Genomic DNA, 23048 nt, shown 5'->3' with positions numbered 1-23048 from the left:
CGTCAATCAATCCTAATTTATTTCATATACTAACATACTAAATCTTGTTTTTTTTATTTGAAAATATAAAAAAATTATGGGGATGAGCCACTTTTGAGACGCACCCGGTATAATAAAGACAGTACCGAGTTATAAATGTAGTTTTTATTTTATCCACTTCCTATCACCTTCCTTGCTTTAATGGAACAGATTTATGTTTGCTCTAATTTACATAATAAGACATCACTTAACCAGAAAAAAAATTACAACAATCATATTTTTTTTCTCTCCCTGTTGCCGATTCTATTATATCTGTGGAATAGATCCTGTTTTGATTAATATTAGGGGTTGTAAATGTTTGACTAAAATTAATAATTTATTATTAATTTCAAAAATTACCTAATTTCGATGATAAAATTTCTTCTATAACGTGTATTTTATTATTTTTATCCTTTTTGGACTCTAAATTGTTTTTTCTAAACTTTTATTTAAAAAATCTTAATAAAATATAAAAAAGTTTAAATACGATATATTTTTAATTTAATTATAGCTTCATTAAAATAAAAAAATTACCCGGCTATGATACGGAGAGTTCAGGTGTACTTGAGAAACGAAAGACAGTGTTGTGTTTCTCGGCAGAGTCGTCAGGGAACGACCGTTACGACAGAGACAACCTATCTATCACTCGTGTCGCACTCGTTATAACCTAAAACAATAACACAACAATAACAAGACAGTGTCTGACCGCATGTTCCAGCTATTTATGAATGAGATGCTCAGTCTATATTTTATTTTAAGTCTATGCTTAAAACAGTTTTGAAGGCTGGATGAAAAAAAAACATTCCTTATACCTATACATAATATACCATACGATCGGAAAAAAAACGGCGTCAGAGTGGGCTTGGAAATGGCCATCGCTGTCATCCTATATACGTGATCGTCGTTTCCAAGCACTTGACGCCTTTCTTTCAATCATAGGTTCATCCGTGAAGGTTCATAGGTTCATCCGTTCATCATCAATTCATCCGTGAAGATGAACATTTCTGATTTACACATGACAAGGCATGCATTTCACTGAATAGGAGTGATTGGTAAAAATCTATACTAATATATAAAATCCTTAAGCGACTGAACAACGTAAGAAGCTCAATTTTGGCATACAGGTTCAATAAGAAAGGATTTTTCGAAATTTCAGTTCCAAGGGGGTGAAACCACCCGTCAAATATTACAATAATTTTTATTTAAAAAACGGTCAAGTTTCCGAAAAAACGCTTAAACGCGTATATTTTATTTTGTTTTTTTACATATTTTAAGATTTTTTAAAAATGTATACAAGGTGTTTCGAAAAAGCTGGTCATTGATTAATTACGATCCTGCTTAAAGCGCTTGGCATTTAAAGCTGATTTTTGGCAAACGAATTGACTTTGGGGTGTAGAGGTTCGATAAGGGGGGGTTTCTCGAATCCCAAATTCCAAGAGGGTGAAAACGCCTCTCAAATATCACAATATTTGTTATTTAAAAAACGGTTAGTCTTTCGGGAAAACGCTTGGACACGCATAATTTATTTTGTTTTTTACATATTTTGATTTTTTTTAAAAAATCATACAGGGTGTTCCGAAAAGTTGGGTAACTGATTAACCACGATTCTGCTTAAACTGCTTGACGTAAAAAGCTTATTTTTGGCAAACGGATTTTTCGAAAGTCAAATTCCAACGAGATGAAACTACCCCTCAAATATTACCAAGTTATATAATAATATCGCCATATTGTTTTTTCTCATGCTGACATAAATGTGAGAAAATTTTATCCAGTTTGTATATTAATGGAAATTCTTGCTTTGCTTTATCATCACCATTACAAATGATTAATTCGACGCGAACGAAGTCGCTGGTACACGCTAGTCTACAATGAAATCTATATCTTCTGGTTTACGAAGTTATGTTTTAATACCGGCGTGAAGATAGCCACGGTTTTCCATCCACGGTTTCAGATAAATCCCAACCATAGTAAACATATGGCAACGACGCTTTTCGTCCGATTTCAGCCACATCCACGGTTCTCTGTGTCGAAACGCCTCAATTAAAATATATCTATAGCCACACTTTTCTGTTGTTACAAATATTATTAAAGATTTAGAAGAACTATATATTAAGTTAATAGAAATGGTCGAGTTTATATTTTTATATAATGAACAATTATTTATGAGAGATATAGATTTAACTTTAAAAATCCTCTTAAAAATTTAAATTCTATCTAGTTCTTAGCAAAATTCGATACTAATTTATTAAAGGTTGTGCCACAGCGAGACCCTTTGGAAAAGATGTATAGGCGACTAGGGTACACTACCCTATACTCAAAACCATTTGCCGGTCTTTAGGGAAAGGGCCAGATTCAAAAAACCGATATTTTAACTAAAATTAGACTGAAAATCGCCATCAATTTCTTAAGGGTTGTGCCGCAACGAGACCATCTGGAAACGATGTACAGATGACAAGGGTATACCACCCCGTATTCAAAGCCACTTGCCGGTCCGTAGGAAAAGCGCCAAGTACAAAAAACCGCTGATTATCCTAAAAATTAACAGAAAAAAAAAATGTAGCTCATTTATTAAGGGTTGTGCCGCCACCACACCAAGTGGAAATGATATATAGGAAACCAGAGTATACTATCCCATACTCAAAACCAATTGCCGGTCCGTAGGTACCCTTGTCATCTGTACATCGTTTCCAGATGGTCTCGTTGCGGCACAACCCTTAACAAATTAGTGGCGATTTTTTTTCTGTCTAATTTTATGTAAAATATCGGTTTTATGAATCTGGCCCTTTTCCTACGGACCGGCAAATGGTTTTGAGTATTGGGTAGTAGGTATACCCTACTCGCCTACATGTCATTTCCACTTGGTGTGGTGGTGGCACAACCCTTAATAAATGAGCAACAAATTTTTTTCTGTTAATTTTCAAGAGAAACAGCGGTTTTTTGACTCTGGCCCTTTTCCTACGGTCCGGCAAAGGTTTTGGATATGGGGTAACGTACCCTAGTCGTTTATACATCTTTTCCAAAAGGTTACGTCGTGTCTCAACCTTTAATAAATTACCGGCGATTTTTGCGAAGAACTATATAGAACTCAATTTCTAAAGAGGATTTTTAAAGTTAAATTAATCTCATTCATAAATAATTGTTCATTATACGAGCATATAAATATAAACTCGACATTCTAAATATTTAATAATATTTGTAACAACAGAAAAGTGTGGCTATAGATATATTTTAATTGAGGCGTTTCGGTACAGAGAACCGTGGATGTGGCTCAAATCAGACTAAAAAGCGTTGTTGCCATATGTTTACTATGGTTGGGATTTATCAGAAACCGTGGATGAAAAACCGTGGCTATCTTCACGCCGGTTATTTTAATCTTATTAAGATGAAAGAGTAAAAAAATCATAAAAAATATAGTATTTAGAATCAACTAAACTACAGAAATTGTAAGATTTCATTATATGTAATTTTAAAACTGTTCAAACACATACATACATCAAGGTTTCTATTTAACAAATTATTTTAGATTTAAATGTCAATCGTTTCTAAAATCCTTAAATCGATATGATTCTATTTTAATCTCGAAATAATCTAAAATTATAGCAATTAAGTTGCATAACAGTTGCAGTTAAAATCATTTAACTACTTACTACTTATTATTAAGTCAGCGATATTTTAATCAAAATACTCTCAGAAAGAATTGTTTTATATCAAAAATTTGCACCAATCAATCGAAACGTTTAAATTAAGTTTCATATTAATGTATATAAATTGCATAAGATATATAATTATTTTATCATATACATGTTCATGTCAGGTATTTGCATAGGAAATACGTAAATCTATAAACATTTTTTCAAATTTCGATGGGACCACCCCAGATAGGGAATGCAATCCCGCACCAAAATCTCAATCCCGCAAACCAACGGGATTAAAGCAATCAATCCCGCGGATCCGCAGAATTGCGGGATTGTAAACAATAGTCATACAATTGGTCCTAAATGGTACAAAAGGCATTGTACATTTTGCATAGACCCACAATACATTGATATAGCGTGTATGTTAAGTAGCTGTACAGAAATTTGGACCGATCTATACAGGGCGATCAAAAAATATATTTAATATTAAATAAACTTAAATTTTATTATAATTTCTAATAAATTAAATCTACTTATTTATATTACTATCTATTTATTTATAAAATAAAAATATTATTCTGATGTTGAAGTTTTTTTAAACTTGTGTTAGTTATCTGCTTTTCGATACACTCTATATCAGTAATTTTTTGGCATATGCAGAAACCCCAGACATGGAAACCCTAGGTATACTTATTTCTCTGGGTTTCAAACGTGACTCAAACCACAGCCTATTCATTACCAGCCCGCCAACTTACAATCATTTTCTTACGATATCTAGATATTCGCTTATTTTACATATGTTCTGTAACAAGTCTGGCTCTGAACTCCATTGAAACTTCATTTAAAAAAAAACTATCGAGACTTCTAGCATGTTTACAGGGTGGCTCGAATTCGACGCTCATCATTGGTATCTCGGTAACCGTAATAGATACGAACATGGTTAAATTGGGGTAAAGTTGCGCTTTGGGATGTTCACCAAGATGCCATCAAAAAACTGAAAAAATTTCAGGGATTGCTGAGTTTTTTGGAAAAAACTGATTTATTTGAATATCTATTTATTTTTTTCCTGTCGTTACTTTTTAGAAAATCAAAAAACTAATTATAGATTCTCATAGCCACTTTATTAGGGCTATCTGATAGTATTTTTAGATTTTCAAATTAGCTGATAATTTGTGAGATACAGAGACCAACTTATTCTTTTTAAATGCGGACCTGCATTTTTTATTTCAGATTTTGAAAGAACTCGGTCTTCTGAGTACAATGATATGCCACACTTAATATTTTTTTTTGTTTTGACATTTGAACACAATTTATTTAAACTAATTTCAAGTTCGGTCCTGTTTTTTTTAATATTTATTCTATTCATCGTTACAATATTGAGAGTTTCTGGACCTATCGCCAAGTAGCTACATTACTTGACGTCATTTCTAAAAGTGAAATCAATTCATCTCAACATTTACAATAAAGACTACAAAATGCATTCAGAAGTATAAGAAGAAAGTTCAAAGCGCTATAAATAAAATTGAACCAAAAATAAATTTGTTCAATAGGGAGGGTGGTAACCCTTTCGAACATGCAGAACATTAGAAACTAGTGTGTAGAAGTTGATTTATTTATAATAACAACGATTAATATTATGCCTATTATTAGATCGTACACTGAGATTTCAAATTCACAATAAAAAAGTTAGAAATAGTATCTTTAAATTTCTGACCTGGATATTATTAATTTGAATCTTCCAATTGGCTCGATTTTCCATATTCAATGTTAATTAGTGCTGATCAATATTGTTGCGATGAATATAATCAGATTAAATAATTTAAGAAACCAGAGTCGGACTTGAAATTATTGTAAATAATTTCAAGCCAAAACAAAGAAAAGTATAAAGTGTGGCACATCATTGTACTCATACCCAAAACAAAAAAAAGTATAAAGTGTGGCATATCATTGTACTCAGGAGACCGAGTTCTTTCAAAATCTGAAATAAAAAATGCAGGTCCGTATTTAAAAAAATTAAGTTGGCTTCTGTATCTTACAAATTATCAATTAATTTAAAAATCTAAAATACTATCAGATAGCTCTAATAAAGTGGCTATGAGAATATGCAATTAGTTTTTTGATTTTCTAAAAACTAACGACAGGAAAAAATAAAATTGACTTTCAAAAAAGTCCGTTTTTTCTAAAAAACTCTGCAATCCTTAAAATTTTTAAAACTTTCTTGATTTCATCTTGGTGAACATCTCAATACGCAACTTTGCCATAATTTAACCATGTTCGTATCTATTACGGTTACCGAGATACCAATGCTCGTACCTCGAATTTGTAACACCCTGTATATAGTCACTTTGATATTTGCCGACGTTTCGCACAGAAAATTCCATCACCGAATATTTTATGCAAAAAAAAATAAAAAATAAAAATGCAATACGGCGTTTTATTGAGCATCAAATTGTGCAAATTTGCCACCATTTAACCGATCCTGTATCTCTTACGGTTTCCGAAATCTCAATGATGAGCGTCGAATTCGAGCCACCCTGTATAACAATAGACTGAAGAACAAACGAATATGACCAACAGGTACTGAATTTGCTGTGATTCAAAGACGTTTATCAGTATTTAATTATGTAATAATTAATCTATTTAACAGCTTTAGAAAAAGGCTTAGAATGTAAAAGTAAGCTATATTCTAAATTAATTAAATACTAAATAAATCTTTGCAAAGAATTCTTTTTGGGGCACTCTGTATATTAACTTGATCAGTAGGCAAGTGGTATGTTCAATATTTTCTCAAGCTAAAACAGCACAGCAAAGTGAAAATGAACAAATATTTACTGAGCTTCTTGTATTTTTTCTCAGATATGTTGATTTAAAAACCACTACCATTTCTTAGAACAATCCTTCAAGCAAATTTCTGTTATTTTGTGTGTTTTTTTTGTATTTATTTTAGAACAATAATTCAAAAACACCTTTTCTATTTTCGAGACCGTTATGTGTTATCTGTATACACTGCAACATCTGCTGTTAGAACAAGTAATTATTTAACCTAAAATATCTTTATTTACTGTCTAGCTTCGGAGAAAGTTTAAACATTATTGTCTTGGACATTTAATTAGTTATATTAGAATAATGCCGGTAGAAGATGTCAATATAAATTTCAATAATATCCTCAAAAGATCTTGTTTCACACTCAGCCAAATTACTAGTCTGAGGTTTTACAGCCCCCAAAAATCCCCGACCAATAATTTTTAGCATTTGGAATACACATAAGCCTTACATAACCAAGCTTATATGGAATTACTCTTTATTTCTGACTAAATTTCTTGCAAGGATAAAAATTGGTATAGAACTTTAAGTTAAGACTTTTTGTTGTAAATAAACATGATAATAAACGACTGCTGCGATTTATTTTCTTTTGAATTTTTTGTTCAGTAGTAAAATCACGATTGTCCGGTAGTTTTCATTCGATCCAAAAAAATGCCTTATGTTGGATTAACAGATGTACAGAGTATAGAGGGGGAGAATTATTGCTCTCAGTCAACTCTGGAATGCTCCAAAGAAACGTATATAACAAAGATAGTAGGCGTTACCCAGGGTGTTGTATCGAAAACATATGCAAGATACTTAGAATTAGGAACACACAAGGATAGGCCCAGACAAAGTCGTCAAAGAGTTACAACTGAACAACAAGACCGCCTTGTGTGCCAAATTGCTAGAATAAATCCCAATGTTTCTCATCCAGAGCTACAAAGACAACTTGCGGCAGCTACAATGTGAACGTTTCAGTTGAAACCATAAGAAAAAGGCTTTGTGCTCGAGGGTTTTACAGTAGGAGAGAGTTACGGATCCCATCACAGTTATCTCGGCAAAATAAAATTGACCGGCTAAATTGATGCCTTCAACATGAAAACTGGACAAATGAGAATTGGCAAAATGTTCTTTTTTCGGATGAGACCAGAATTGGCCTAAGATCAGATAACCATCAAATTCGGGTTCTCAGAGCTCCAGGAAGACGAGCGAGACTTCAGGCTTCCAAATCTGTATCAAGATATAAAGGAGGAACTATATAATGTTCTTGGGAGGTATTATACTGGGAGCAAAAACTCCATTGTTACCACTTCAACAAACTTTAACGGGTCGGAGATATGTTGATTTGGTGCTAGAACCAATCGTTAGTTTTTAGAGAGCAGCAATTGGAGATAATTTTAACTTCTTGTACGATAGTGCACCTCCCTATACCAGCAGAGTGCCTAGAGAATGTCTTAAAACGGAAGGTGTCATAGTTTTGGACTGGCCTTGCATGTTCACCAGATCTAAACCCTATCGAACACTTGTGGGACTAGCTCAAAAGAAGGGTTAGAGCTCGTCGAAACAATCCAGGAAATCTTGCACAGCTTATTGATGCAGCATTAGCAGAATGGGAAAACATACCCCAAAAAAAACAACGTTAATAATTTAATAAGAAGCATGCTTGCATAAGGGCTAGAGGTGGCAACAGGGACAGGGTTTACAGGGAATATTAAAATTATCAATTTTCTTTTTGTTTTTGCTTTTTGACTATTAAAAATTTAAATCTTAATTTCGTTTCAGAAACCAACAAAATACCATTTTGTTTATTTTGGGAGCTCATTATTTTTTTTATTGCTATATGGATTACTTTTTATTAAAAGTCATTGGTAAGGACTGAGTTTTATTCATAAACACAAAATTTTCATACATCTCAAAAATTATGAAAAATAATAGATGATTCCATATAAGTTTGGTTGTGTGTATTTAAATGACATAAAATTATGTTTCTTCAAAATTCCCCAAGCAGTGGTACGATGTTTTTCTACTATTTTTCTAAGCATTCATTTTTCGATCATGTTTGAAATGAACGAACGAACAAATACTTTTGTGTTTAAATGGTTGTAACTAAGAAAAAAAAACTAAAAGTTTTGAACAATGTTTCATTTTTACACCGCTTGACCCTAATTACATACTAAAAATTGAAAGAGTCGTAAACTGAAAATTAAGCTTTGTTTAGACTTGAACGACCGATGTGACAACAAACCTTGGACACTTTGGAATTTTCAAAATCCTTCAACGAATATCCCAAATCCAATATAAATATAAACTAACACAAATAGCGTTAAAAATCATTATAATCTACCAAGCGGGACACGCTATTCAATTGGCGGTTAGTTTATTATTTTTCGAGATTTGCATAAAAAGTATACCTAGTTATATTTGCCGCCGGAAAAAGAAAGATCAGATATAAAAAAAAACAATTACCTACATTAGTATGGAATATTACGACAGATTAAACGAGTTGTTTCATAATGGATCACATAATCTCGCCTTTTATTCTGTTGACTCTGTGTAAGGTGGATTAAGATAAGTTAGATTACTATCAAAACTCAGAAGTGCAAATACAAATATTTACTTTATCCCATCTCGAAGGATATTCAAAATAAGGGCCGAGGGTCAATAAAAAAAGGTAAACATGTGCATTACAGGTGCACAGTACTCAAGATGATAAAATGTATGATTTTATAACAAGAAATTATTGTAGAAAAAATTCAATACCGGTCATAAATGCAACTTATGTAAACACAAGGCCAGCACATACGTTTTTCCATTTTGACCTGTTTTCACACACTTGTTTTCCAATTAGTTCACTGACAAACGTTCGAACTTTGAAACAAACCGTTTGTTATCGATAAAAATAATTGCTGTTTCATTAACGAACTACCAACACGGGTTTTTACTTCACGGGAAACTGGTAAAAGTTAACACCAAACCAACCCATCAGCTACGTGTAATATAGGCGGATTTATAACAAATTTTTCCTGCTTTTCCCATCCAACAAATAATAACAGAGGACTCACCTAGAATGAAATGAGAGGCATCCGTTTTAATCGATCCTGCACATTGTTTCAATTAAACTGTATACACACGAAAATCGGCTTGTGACACTACACTTTTTATTGCAGGTCAGTCACGTCGGTTCACCGCACCAGTCACACAAAAATCAAGTGCTGTTACCTCTAATTACCTGCGCGTTTTGGACGACGGCAGCGACGTCGACGGGCAGGTACAAATCAGCCGGTGACTTAGGGTTTGTTTGGTTGCCTAACAAGACGAAATTTACATAACAAATTATTAAACCAAAATAGTTTCAAAATTAGGTATACCCAAAATTATTAATATAGCTGTGTATCCGTCAGTCAGTTTTATAATATAACTATAAAAAGGAAATTAAAATAACTGCCGTTGCCCATCATAATACGACCACCAGCAAACTCCGTAAGACGAGGCATGTTGTTCATGTTGTCATTGACGACGTGCAACGATATGGTGCAACCTTTGGGTGCAACGGAAATTGTTCCAATTTCCCTATAAAAATATTTATAATAAAGCGGGCTGTAACATTAAACAATAATCTATTTTCTATAGATAATAGTGATAATAGAGATAAGTCATTTCTCATAAAAATTATTTATCTGACTGTAATCTTCCATCATCTACCATTATAGTTGTTCTACCATCACTTTTGATTTTTGATCATAAAACAAAAAAAAAATGAATTTTTGATTCAATAAACTAATAAATTATAAAAGCACATTTTTATTCGACATTCAAAAACTCACTTTGTTATAATAATTATGTTATAAACAGTATTTTACAGCCAGAGATATAGACATCTCTATATCTCTGGTTATAAGAGGTACATGCAAATACGTTTAAATTTACGTATTTAAAATTACGTACTATTTGGGTACATGCTGGTCAAAGATTCTATCATGCTGGTAAAGTTGAAAAACTGTTAAAATTTGGTGATTTTTTATTAAATGTGACAGCATTTTAGGCAGATATTTGGAGATTTTCGATTTTTTGGCCTGGCGACAATGAAATTATTGGAAGTCAAATTCCATAACGCAGTTGCCAGGTCTAGACAAATTTCCTTTGATCTAGAGAAAATCAATATGAAGAAAACCAAAGATGCGGAAAGAAATTTAAAGAGTTGTATTTTAGAAGAAATATTTTCACACAAATTATAGTGATAATTTCACTTACAAAAAGATCTAACTAACGAACGCAAACTTATGTCTTTGACTATGGATATTATTCAAGAATTTCAAGATATTAAGGTTAATTGTTAATTTATGAGACGGTAAAATCACGGCACATAAAACAATGATGTGTGGTAAAATTAGAGGAAAATTTCAAGCAATAATTAGGGAATCGCCAAAATATCATCCGACGTGCATCCGACAACCCTGTTCCATTAATGCATTTTTAGTCTTGTCATTTGTCATTTGTCATGGTCTTGTCCACGGGTCTTGTCCTTGTCTAATAATTAATTACCACAATAATCCTTCAAAACAAATGAAAATTTCAAAACAAAAAAAATCAAATTCTACTTATACCCACTACGGATCATAAACCCATAAGCGCCATCCGTTTTGGTGATAAAAAAGCAAATATTTAATACTTTACTATCAGAATATAAATGAAAAAAAAAAAAAGTTGCACCCCAGCCGGTATCGAACCACTGACCTTCGCGTCATAGGCGAAAGCTCTACGCGCCGAGCTAATGGAGACTTGCTCGATTTTTATTCAATACTAGAATTTAAAGCGCAAAGTAAAAAATAGAGGATCTTCTTTGGATGCGCAGTAGTAAACGCAACGGGTATCGGCAGCCAGATGGGCCGCATGCTGTTCCAGAGAGCATAATAAAAGATATATCAAAGAACCAGACGTCTTAAAATTAACTTGTTTTCCCGACGTTGCTAGCTCTCGTACTACAATAGTCTATAGTTAAACAGATAATTTCATTAGTCTTTTTAACCTCACTTATTTTGAAAACGTCAGCAATGTTTGTATTTTTCTTAGACAAGGAAAGAGAGGGGATCGGTAACACGCATATTCTTCCGTGATCGGATAGTGAGGCCAAAATTCGATCGGCGGCCATACTTTGGTGACAAGATTTCGAGGTGACACCGAGCGAATTTTTATGTTTTTTGTGACAACTCTTTTGTTTTAAATTTATAAACTGTGTTGTTTAGTATGGTGAGATGCATAGATAAAAGACTTATACCACAGATAACACATAATCCAGATGGCTCCTTACGTGTTAAAAATTGTCACCCCAATTTCACTCCAATTTGGAAAAATATTGGAGTGACGTTTGAATAATCTGAAATTTTTAGATTCCTTTTCTAACTTTTTTGGGAGGTTTTGCTTCTCTTGCACAGATGTCGCTTGCACTTCAGTTGCGTGGTTGCCAAACGTTATATCGAAATATATTTCATTTCATTATGAATATATAAAATTAAAAATTATGTAATTTATAAACATGAAATAGATATGGATGTTAGGTAATACCGGATGTTAAATTAATATATAAATATTTAACTTAATACGTACATTATTATTTTATTAATTTATCGTCACACGTCATTTACCAGTTGCCTAATTACGAAAAGTTTCATATGATATTAACCTCAAAAATGATCTTTGAAAACAAACAACAACAAATAACTCAAAGAAATAACTACATACTACATAATAATAACTGATAATAATGACTTTTAATGGTATAAAGGCTGATGAAGGTAATTATAAACATTATTTTGAGTTTGTTTAATAAAATATAGGATACAATATAACTAAGCAAAATCAAACAGTTTTAGACAACCAATACAAGATTCAGAACTCGGCATCGCGATAAACAAGTAAAATTGTACATTCAGGAACTCGTTTAAATATTATAGGTAAGTAATATTTTCACAAAAGTAAACATAAAGTAATATAGAATATTACCTGTGATAAAATGTTAATTAGTGACGTATATTTATTCTAATCACATTTAAATTTAAACTCAAAATTTTCATAAAGAAAATGATAATTTTTCATAGATATAAAGTAAATAATATTACATATTTCAGGTTGATTGAAGAATAATTTACAATTGATTAGAGCCTATGACGATGCGAAGATAATTAATCACCTAACTTTAAGAAACCAGCCTAAAGAAGTTTACATGCATCTCATCTAACCATTATAGGTAATAATTTACAAAATTAGTCATTTTTGATTATAATATTATGGTACTTAGGTACATTTTATTTTCTAGATCAGTAGTGATTTTTCATAATTTGAATGAACTCACAGATAGCAATGGGGCACCGCACCGAAGCAGTATTACAAAATGTGAAATAAAACTGTAGTACATGTTGCTCTATAAAATTTAATAGAAATAAATTTATTTATGAAAATTAATGAAGTTTTATCTTTCCTAGGAAAAAAATAACAATTATATTTTGAACAATTAATTTAGAACATTACAGTTAAAAAAATATATGTGTTAGAAATTGTAACACATATTTTTTTAACTCTATGTTATTCTAACTTAGAATAACATATTTTTAATAAAATTGCGCTTATACTTTATACTTTTTTGCTATTATATCAATAAGAACTAACGTAAGGAGCAATTCATTTATACTATAAACACACATGCATATTTTTTGATCTTTTAAAACCAGTGAATAATGTTGAAATATGCTACACCTATTAATTCTTATTAACTAACTTTATAGCTAGACAGTTGAAAATTTTACAGATAATTAATGTATCTATGTTGCCGCTATAAGAACAAATACTAAAAACAGAATTAAATAAATGTTTATAAATAAAAAAGTACTTTCACTAAACATTATCGTTTAAGTAAGAATTTTACAAAGAATATTCAAGTCCTCGAGTGGCCGTGTGGTTAAAGGCGTTAGGATTTGAAGGCGGTGAGACGTAGTGAGGCAGGTTCGAATCGTAGGCAAGGTGACTGTTTCTTAATCTTTTTTTTTATTTTTACATATTTATTTTTACTTATTTATTATTGATTAATACAATTTTTAGCAATGTGTTTCTTCATTTTTTTTAAATTACTTACAAGCGCATTCAAAATTTCAGCTAAATCGGAAAAAAAGTTTACAATAATATAATGTCTGATGTTGTATAGATAATGTGTAATGGTACATTCAATGATAATGAACCCTTCGTGCGCAGAGTCCGACCTCGCACTTGGCCAATTTTTTTTGTTAATTGAAACGTTTAGAATTTGAATATTCGTTCAAAAATTTTTTTTAATAAATTTATTTATGATAAACAATTTATTAATGAAAATAATATGACCGAATTTCCTGGAAAGTTTTTCAAATTTGTACATATGAAAACCTAGCTTTACCACTTATCATAGAAAATCTCTATTCCTTCCCTTATCACGGAATAATAAAGGAACGAACCATATGCGACAAAAGATAGAAGATTTAGATATGTCGTTACTGTCTTTTTGTTTTTAACGGATATTTTAAAAAGGCGGGTAATTTACCTTTGACTGTCTTTGATTATAACTGTGTGTGATTAGTGATAATAAAATTATTATTAAAATGTCTGGTAATAAGTGCCAATTTTATAATTGTGGGATTTCTCGGAAATCAGGTGTACATATGTTTAAGTTTCCTGCGTCAAGAGATCCTAATTTATGTACAAAGTGGATAGAAAATTGTGGTGAGTTCATTCATATAGAATTTTTTGCACATTTTGTATGTAAAAATACGGCGTTAAGTTACCTTAGAAATGGTGATCGATGGCTTTTACCATATACCGTATGATCGAAAAAAAAACGGCGTCAGCGATGGCTATGAAATGAAGATCGCTGTCATTTGATATGTAAAATTATATGGGGAATGTCATCGACCATCATTTCCAAGCCAATCGGACGCCTTTTTTTTGGATCATACGGTATAATTTAACACATTAAGAATTGTCCATCGTTATTTCTTTATCTATGCAAAGTTTATGATGGATAAATCAAGTAATTAAGTGGATATAAATTATAAATGAATCAGTGAACATAAACTGTTATAAATTATAAGTAATGCAATTATTGAATATACCATACGATCGAAAAAAAACGGCGTGGGAGTGGGCTTGAAATGAAGCATATATAGATTAATTGAAAGCATTTTATAAAAATATATAGTTATACAGGGTGTCCCCCAAAAGTTATACATTAAAGTTGTTTTTTGTAATGGAATACCCTATATATTAATTGATTTTTGATTCCAGGAAAAAAATAAAGGTGTGTTTTATTAAAGAAGCATGTGCCTAGAATGTAAGGATTTTGACATATTTCACATTTTGTGAAAATGAAGAATAAAATTTAAATTTCAATAACAGCTATCTATATTGTAATTTATCCTGTATAGCCTGATATTTAGTTACAATAACCATAATATGTTAAACCAAATTAAAATGTGACAGGAAAAAGTTATACAGGGTGGGACAAAACTTATATTGAACATTTATCACTTTGAAAAGCAAGTTACTCCTTTATTTTAAATGGAACACCCAGTATATTATTTCCGTGTTCAATGGGGAATTCATATATCTTCAAAATATTATTAAGGTTGCCTACCCCTCTAACAAAGATTTTCCTAGATACTTTCATTTTTATGATTTTGCGTCAGTAGATCTTTATTATTTGAAAAAAAATCTAGGTGGCTGTGTTAATTTATCAAAAATTAAAGGATGTAGTATAAAATACTGTAATAAAACATACGTTTAAAACATATATTAATTATCACAGAATTAAAATTAGATATAAATGTATAATTATATAACAAAAAATTTGAATCTAAAAGTAGAATCATATCAATTCTTTCTGATGTAGGATAAGTTTCTATTTTCGGAAAATTTCTTATTTTTTTTTGTTTCAACTGACGAACTGACACAAAATAATAACTAGTTGCTAAAGTTGAACTAATTTGACAGCTATGTTGAAGTAACGTCAGACATATCACAGCCACCCTAGATTTTATCAAATAATAAAGATCTATTCACACTAAATCATAGAAATGAAAATATCTAGGAAAATCTTTGTTTGAGGGGTAGGCCGGCAACCTTAATAGTATTTGGAAGTGACATGAATTTCCCATTGAATATCGGAATAATATTCTGGGTGATTCAATTAAACTAAAGGAGTTATACAGGGTGGGTATTAAAGGAGTTATACAGGTTATACCAATGTTCAGCATTAATTTTGCCCCACCCTGTATAACTTTATGGGTCAGGTTTTAATTTGATTTAAAGTGCAATAGAGTAAATTCCAATTTAGGTAGTTTTTCTTGAAATTTAAAAATTGTTCTTCAAAATCTTAAGTAAGTCTAAAACCTTACATTTCAGTCATATACTTCCCTAATAAAACACACCTTTATTTTTCTCTTAGAATCTAAAAATTAATTAATAAAGGGGGTATTCCCTTACAAAAAAATACAAATTTGATGTGTAACTTTTTTTGGGGACACCCTGTAGAACTCTCTATATTTTTAAAACGTACGCAGAATTAACTTACATATGATCACAAAATTTCATTTCAATACGAATTGGTCGTTCTCCTTGGAGCCTCCGAGTCATATGAGAGGCGCCACCCTGTATAATTTTTATATAGTTGCACTTTAATAAATTGTTAGTTAAAACTAACAGTCCTACGAGTGTGGAATTTTGTACAGGTGGATTTTGGACATTCATCTCTTAAGAGAGTGAAATAAGGGATGAAAATTTGTACAAACATTTGTTAAAATCGGGTTTAGAAGTATGAAATTCTGTTTGTTCCTTATGTAACGTAATTTAGTAATAACAAGCAATTTTTTTTCAGAACGTCCACACCTCATTTCACCCCGTTAGAGGGCGAATTTCCAAAAATTGTTCCTGAGTGCTAAATTACGTTACATAAGGAACGTCTGCGCAAAATTTCATACTTCCAAAACCGATTTTAATGAATTTTTGTACAATTTTCATCCCTTAATTCTTATGGGGCGAATGCCTAAAATTCGCTTCTGAGTACTCACTTTCATCACTTGAGGAACCTCTGTGCAAATTTTCATACTTCTAGGACAGATTTTTTTCAGAAAGTTCACCCCTCATTTCACCCCCTTAGAGGGAAAATTTCGAAAAATTGCTTCTTAGTGCTAAATTACCTTATATAAGGAACGTCTGCGAACAATTTTATACTTCTAAAACCGATTTTAACAAATTTTTGTACATATTTTCATCCCTTATTTCTTAAGGGATGAATGCCCAAAATTCGCTTCTGAGTATAACTTTCATCACTTGATGAACCTCTGTGCAAATTTTCATACTTCTAGGACAGATTTTTTTTCAGAACGTTCACCCTTCATTTCACCCCCTTAGAGGGAAAATTTCCTAAAATTGCCTCTTAGTGCTAAATTAAGTTACATAAGGAACGTCTACGCAGAATTTCATACTTCTAAAACCGATTTTGACAAATTTTTATACCAATTTTCATCCCTTATTTCTTAGGGGATGAATGTCCAAAATTCGTTTCTGAGTACTCACTTTCGTCGCTTAATTAACAATTTCCAAATTTCAAACTCCTCGGACTAATTTTAAAAAAATATGCAAAATTTCACCCCCAGTTTCACCCCTTAGTAGAAGAATTTCCTAAAATCGCTTTGTATAATCGAACTGTTAAGTTACGCTACTTAAGGCACCTCTGTGCAAAATTTCGTAGTCCTAGGACATGCTTTTTTTGTATACAAAAGTACCCCCCATATCACCCCCTTAACGAGCGAATTTCCAAAAATTGCCCCTTAGTGTTCAATTACGTCAGTCAAGGAGCACTTGTGAAAAATTTCATACTCTTAAACCAGATTTTAACAAATTTTTATGCAGCTTTTCATCCCTAATTTCACCCCCTTAGTGGTCGAATTTTCAAAAAATCCCTTCTTAGTGCTCATTTACATCACTTAAGGAACCTATGTGCCAAATTTTATTTATTACTATATAGATAACCTTTACCCTTATTTTCAGCTAATGAATATTAAGAGACAAATAATAAAAATAAAATCTAAATTATAAATTTCATGGCTATAAATAGCATATATATTCATCTAGAAATTCTGACTTTCAAACATCCACTGCGACTAGTATTTTCATATCCAATTGTATAGTATTAAAGTCCGAATATACATTTTCCCTGGGTTTGACCGGGAATTTGCTTATAAATATGAACAACCGGCTACGTCGCTTCACATCGCGTGGCCGTGGTGTGGCTCGAAATTCGTTCGTTTTAAAAATATTATTAGATTTGGCTATAGGCGCCCTCTGTGTCATTAATAGGGAACTGTCTCATCGAAAACATGCTGTTCCGTAAGCAATGGCCATCTGGATTATGTGTTATCTGTGCTTATACTATTAAATAGATAGGCAACTTATAATACATTTCAATTTTATTATACAAGGGCGCCTCTAGTAGACGGAGGAAGAAATACTAATAGAAGAGAGGGGTGCGGAGAAGGGGGGCTGTTTTAGTTAATTTAAAATAAATTTAGACATACATGTAAGAACACTTTGTGTGCTTTTAATTAGGTTGAACATATTATACACGATAAATCAACTGAATTAAAAGCATACAAAGTGTTCTTATATGTCGGATATTAATTAAAAAATATATTAAAAATACTAGAAATAGTATATATTAAGTTGTTACAGTTATAATTTAATCTTTGGTGGTTTTCAGCAAATAGCAGGCAGTTTTACATAATTTTCCTCCCTTTGAAGTGAATTGGAAACGGCTAGGTATATAATTTTGGTGTAGGCAAGATTCCCAGTTTGTTTCCGTTTGGGACCTGAAATAATCAAAACAAATTAAATCAGATGTAATTATCTGCTGATCATAAAAAAAAACGCGCGTCCTTAATTCCTTACATGCACCGTAAAAAAATTAAATAACTGCTCTGCAAGTAGCATTTATTAGCAGTACTAATTTAAAAAATCTATAACTGTAAGTAGATATGTTTAATTTACTTACCATTGTATCCTTCGGAAACCAGGTGTACAACAATTAAACTCCATGATAAAAAATAATTAAGAGTTATTACAAAACACAAATTGTCCCACCATTTTTAAAAAACATTGTCTAAAACAGAATACTGGCAAAAAATCTGAAGGAATTTAATTTTACAATAATTCGACAAATCAAACCGTAAAATCACAACAAAAGCGTCTCTGAGTGACACTTAAAAATCAAATTTTATTATTGTCAGATATTGACATTTGCATTGTTAATATTGACAGTTTTAATATTTTGCGCCTCTGCATCTTGGAGGAAAAACTATTTTTAATGAACTGTTATTTCCATTTAAGTTTCTCAGCCATGGTGAGATGTTCAGAGTGTGGCTGCAAAGGTCGAAGCGAGAAAAAAGTGGCTGGAATTACATTTCACAGGTATTATTTTTAAGTTTTTAAATAATTGAAACAAAACATTAAATATTAGAAATTCAAATATATTATATGTAAATGTGGTTTTTTTGGTCCCGGCCAAGGCAAAATTTTCGCCGGGACAAACTTTCTGATTCCTGGTTAATCCCGGTCAAACCGGGACGGTTGGGAACCCTAATATGTATAGTTATATAAAACTTAAATTTACCTGCCAAGATTTGTTGGGGGTGGACAAACTTGTGGTGGGCTACTTGTTACTACATACATATATTTTTTTAAATATTCTTTCAAAAAATTTGCTAATTTAAGTGTATAATAATAGTTTCAGTGAGTAATTAATAAAAATTTAAAAATAAATAAAATAACACAAAGCTTCTATAATTGTTTTATTTTTTTGTGAATAAATTCGGATATTCTTAAAAATAGGATATTCTTATGATTGAAGGTAACAAATATTAAAAATTACATTATTCATTGAATCCGTACGCAAGTGTGAAGGGTAAGCTAGATTCATTATTATACCGTATGGTCGAAAAAAAAAACGACGTCCAGTTGGCTTGTAAATGACGATCGACGACATTCCCCATATAATTTTACATATAAAATGACAGCGATCTTCATTTCATAGCCATCGCTGACGCCGTCTTTTTTCGATGTCATTTTGTATAGTTTTTATGTAATTTTATATGTAGAATTATATGGGGAATGTAATCGATCGTAATTTACAAGCCAACTGGACGTCGTGTTTTTTTTCGATTAAACGGTATAATAATGAATCTAGCCAATTCTCTCCACACTTGCTTACGGATTCAATATTCAATTAATAATGTAATTTTTAATATTCAGTTGTGAAATTGTCATTTCCAAACAAACAAGACGCCGTTTTTTTCGATCATACAGTATATATGTATATACACGTTTAAAATATATGTTATTACATTATTTTTTAACTTAATTATACATTATACACACGTTAATAAATAAATAATTGTCTTGATAATCAGTCCACTGTGACTGTTAAATAAATTTTGCATTATCGACTTAGATATTCTAATATTATAAAGGTGAGACTATAAAATACAAAATTGTATATGTATTACTCAAAAATGAACGATATATTAGTTTACGTTTTAATAAATATTTTACCGTCTAGGTACAAGCTAATTTCTGATGCTACGCCATTGGAGAATTTCGAGTGGTGACAACTTGTCTCACTTTCAGCTGCCGTGTTACCTGTCCCCTCTCTTTCCTTGTCTAGGTATTTTTCATGTATTAAGTGTCTATCGGGAGACTTCCATCCGAGTTCTACGCATGCGCAGTAAGCAAATTTCTGTTGATGTTGCCAAATTGTGCATGTGTATTATTTTGAAATTAGATAATAAATAAATCCTTTTTTATAGGCCACAAAATCTCCCTTTTTAATATTATAATTTAATTTTCGGTAATTACCTAATTTTCTTTATAAAGTTTTATTTTTGTTTTACTTTTTTTATAAACTTTATTTTTTCTGCTTTGTCATTATTAAAATAGAAATTTTAAATATAATTTTATTATTACCATTACCTACCTATTAATTTAAAACAAAACAATAAAATCTGTTAAAATAAATTTATTGGTTTGAATGAGAATAAAATACAGAAATAGACACTTGTATGTAAAGATGAAAATGAAAATACTATAATTTAATAATAAATAAATAAATAAGAAATAAGCTAATATTTTTTACCATAATAATATAAGTATGTAGGTCTAAAATGATATCTGAATAAATATATTTATAATTACTTTATTAAGATATATGTATTTAATCATCAAATTCTTGTGAATTAAGTACGTATGATAAAAAACGGAGTCAGAGTTGGCTTGGAAATGATGAGCGATGAAATTCACTTACATATAAAAAAAACAGTTACCTTTTTCATGCCAACTATGAAATAAACATTATTTTGAAAAATGTTGCTCATGGAATGGAACGCACAAGATAGAATAAAAATATTAAAATTTTAATACTATATTGACCCAATGCCAAAAGAACTTTTTTTGAGAGATGTGTTTTTATTTCATGGCAACATATCTTATTATAGATTTAGACAGCTCTAATAACAGCTCTAATTCATTATCAATTGAATTAGACACAAATAAAACACTGTAGATGGTTACATTTGAAAAGAAAAGGTAATTTAATAAGATGAAACTCCCCTAAACCTAGCCTAGGACACAGTACATTCTGTTTTCAAAATTTAAATTATAGGTACATGATTTAAAAAAAAATAAACAGACAAATTCTGTCCTTAATATCCATTATTATTGGATCCATCTAATTTTGGGGCTTCCGATATACTCAACACTAGACTGATGCTTTTCTAGCCCTATTTTTTTCTACCTTTATTGCCGTGCTTCTTAATTCTTTGTCATGTCCAATTGTCCAAAATATCTACAAAATATATAATACCTATTATATTTAATTAATATATCTGTGATTTATAAATCATATTTTGTAATAAAACATCATGGCAAATATTAAGATAACTTAACATTTGTTTTCCACACCACAAAGCATAATAATATTGTAGTATTAAAACAAAAAATATAATAAAAAGTATCTTGTTAAAACATTTTGATTTTTTGCATCATATCATAATGCAAATTTAATACATTCAAATTAGAAACTTCGCCATATTGTCAAGATTTTCTTGGCGGTATTTTGACAACTTACAATAAATTACATAAAATAAAACAATGAAAATACAGAATATTAAATATTGTAATATATTCTACAACATAGACCATTTACCTCCTAAAGAGTGAAAGATAAAACAAAGCTTATTAAATCTATCACTATTTTTTCATAAAAAAATATGTGCCTACATTTTTCTAATACAGTAACCAACAGTAACTTGATCTGTTTTAGAATTGATACAAAAATTATAACCATAAAATAATAAATAATTATAACCACACCAGATAAACTGTTGAATGTTTAAATATTATTACCTTTGTCGCATTGATATCTGCTATAAGACTCTGTATAAATTAAAGTGGATTGCGTAAGTAGTTATTTAATGTTACCTCTTTACTAAATTTTACCAAAATTTAGAGTAATTTAATACATAAGTCAGAAATGATAAAATGAATATGTTGTTGCTTGCAAATAAATAAAAAATTAAACTGCTTGGATGTAATGACATGATAATTCAGATATAATATTCATAGATTTAAAACCATCAAATAAGAATATTAATAAATGATTATGAATTTATGTTTTTAATGTATATGAATGATAATATTATGATCCGATCACAATGATAATACCTTACTTCGCAATCTCCATTAAGTATCTTTCCTCTATTTTACACATAATTCACATCATTGGAATTTTGATATTGGTCAATATAAATCTAAAAATCTTAAAATATAAAATTAATCATAGAATTTGTATTGTTACCAATGACTAAAGAATCCAAGGACAAATAACACCCGACAGCAAATTGTGACGCTGGCATCAAACAGTGCCGTGGCACATATTTTTCTTAACCTAGCTGTTTGAAGCAATATTTATATTTTTTGATAATTGTTTTGACTACGCCTATGGTGTATCATCCTAACTAATTACGAAAAAAACGTACTAAAATGTTAACAAAAGATACAAAACTAGTATCGACGTATAGCACATATCAAGTACATATAGATGTTAATTGAAATTGAAGAATAATTATCGAATTCAATAAGAAAACGCTAAAAAGTTGGAGTGGACTGTTTATTTACCTATGAAACGTAACTCCTGGCTCTTTCTTGTCGCTGTGGCTTTTACACTTGAAAGCTACACAATTCACCATTGTAACAAAGTTTATACAAAGTTCACTACACACAACAAACTATTAAAAATCGCTAAAATTGTCGCTGGTGACTGGATGATGACTCACTGTTTGGCATCAAACGAATGGCGTCTAACGTCACAAATTCTACTACAGCCCGTACAGGGGCGTTACATGTCCTTATATTCTTTAGTCATTGATTGTTACTGTACCAAAGATACTGTTGCTACATTTACCTGAAATAGGAGAAAATCGAGTAGAATGATATCATAACTCCATGCTGCTTTTGAAGATGCGC

At 30.9% G+C, this 23048-nt stretch overlaps 1 protein-coding gene and 2 long non-coding RNA genes across 3 annotated transcripts in view; 1 reads left to right on the top strand and 2 right to left on the bottom strand.

Annotated features, from left to right (window-relative positions):
• Positions 1-9684, bottom strand: part of LOC115877471 (myosin-VIIa) — a 123333-nt gene extending 113649 nt beyond the window's left edge. Inside the window, exon 1 of the mRNA XM_030893625.1 lies at positions 9521-9684. The gene's annotated coding sequence lies outside the window, so the exon portion shown is untranslated. The remainder of the gene's footprint in view (positions 1-9520) is intronic.
• A 2055-nt stretch (positions 9685-11739) lies between these two features.
• Positions 11740-12864, top strand: LOC115877470. The gene is made up of 4 exons (XR_004049356.1): positions 11740-12250; positions 12323-12409; positions 12584-12702; positions 12772-12864. It is a non-coding gene; the product is annotated as an uncharacterized LOC115877470 (long non-coding RNA).
• A 7665-nt stretch (positions 12865-20529) lies between these two features.
• On the bottom strand, positions 20530-23034 carry LOC115877469. The gene is made up of 3 exons (XR_004049355.1): positions 22987-23034; positions 22253-22341; positions 20530-21369 (listed from the first exon to the last, which is right to left on the bottom strand). It is a non-coding gene; the product is annotated as an uncharacterized LOC115877469 (long non-coding RNA).
• Between the last annotated feature and the right edge of the window lie 14 nt (positions 23035-23048).

Source organism: Sitophilus oryzae, unplaced genomic scaffold (assembly GCF_002938485.1).
Source record: "Sitophilus oryzae breed Bouriz unplaced genomic scaffold, Soryzae_2.0 scaffold_1494_pilon_pilon, whole genome shotgun sequence".
Classification (NCBI taxonomy): domain Eukaryota; kingdom Metazoa; phylum Arthropoda; class Insecta; order Coleoptera; family Curculionidae; genus Sitophilus; species Sitophilus oryzae.
The sequence above is the reverse complement of the archived record's forward strand: the minus strand, read 5'-3'. Positions and strand labels throughout refer to the sequence as shown.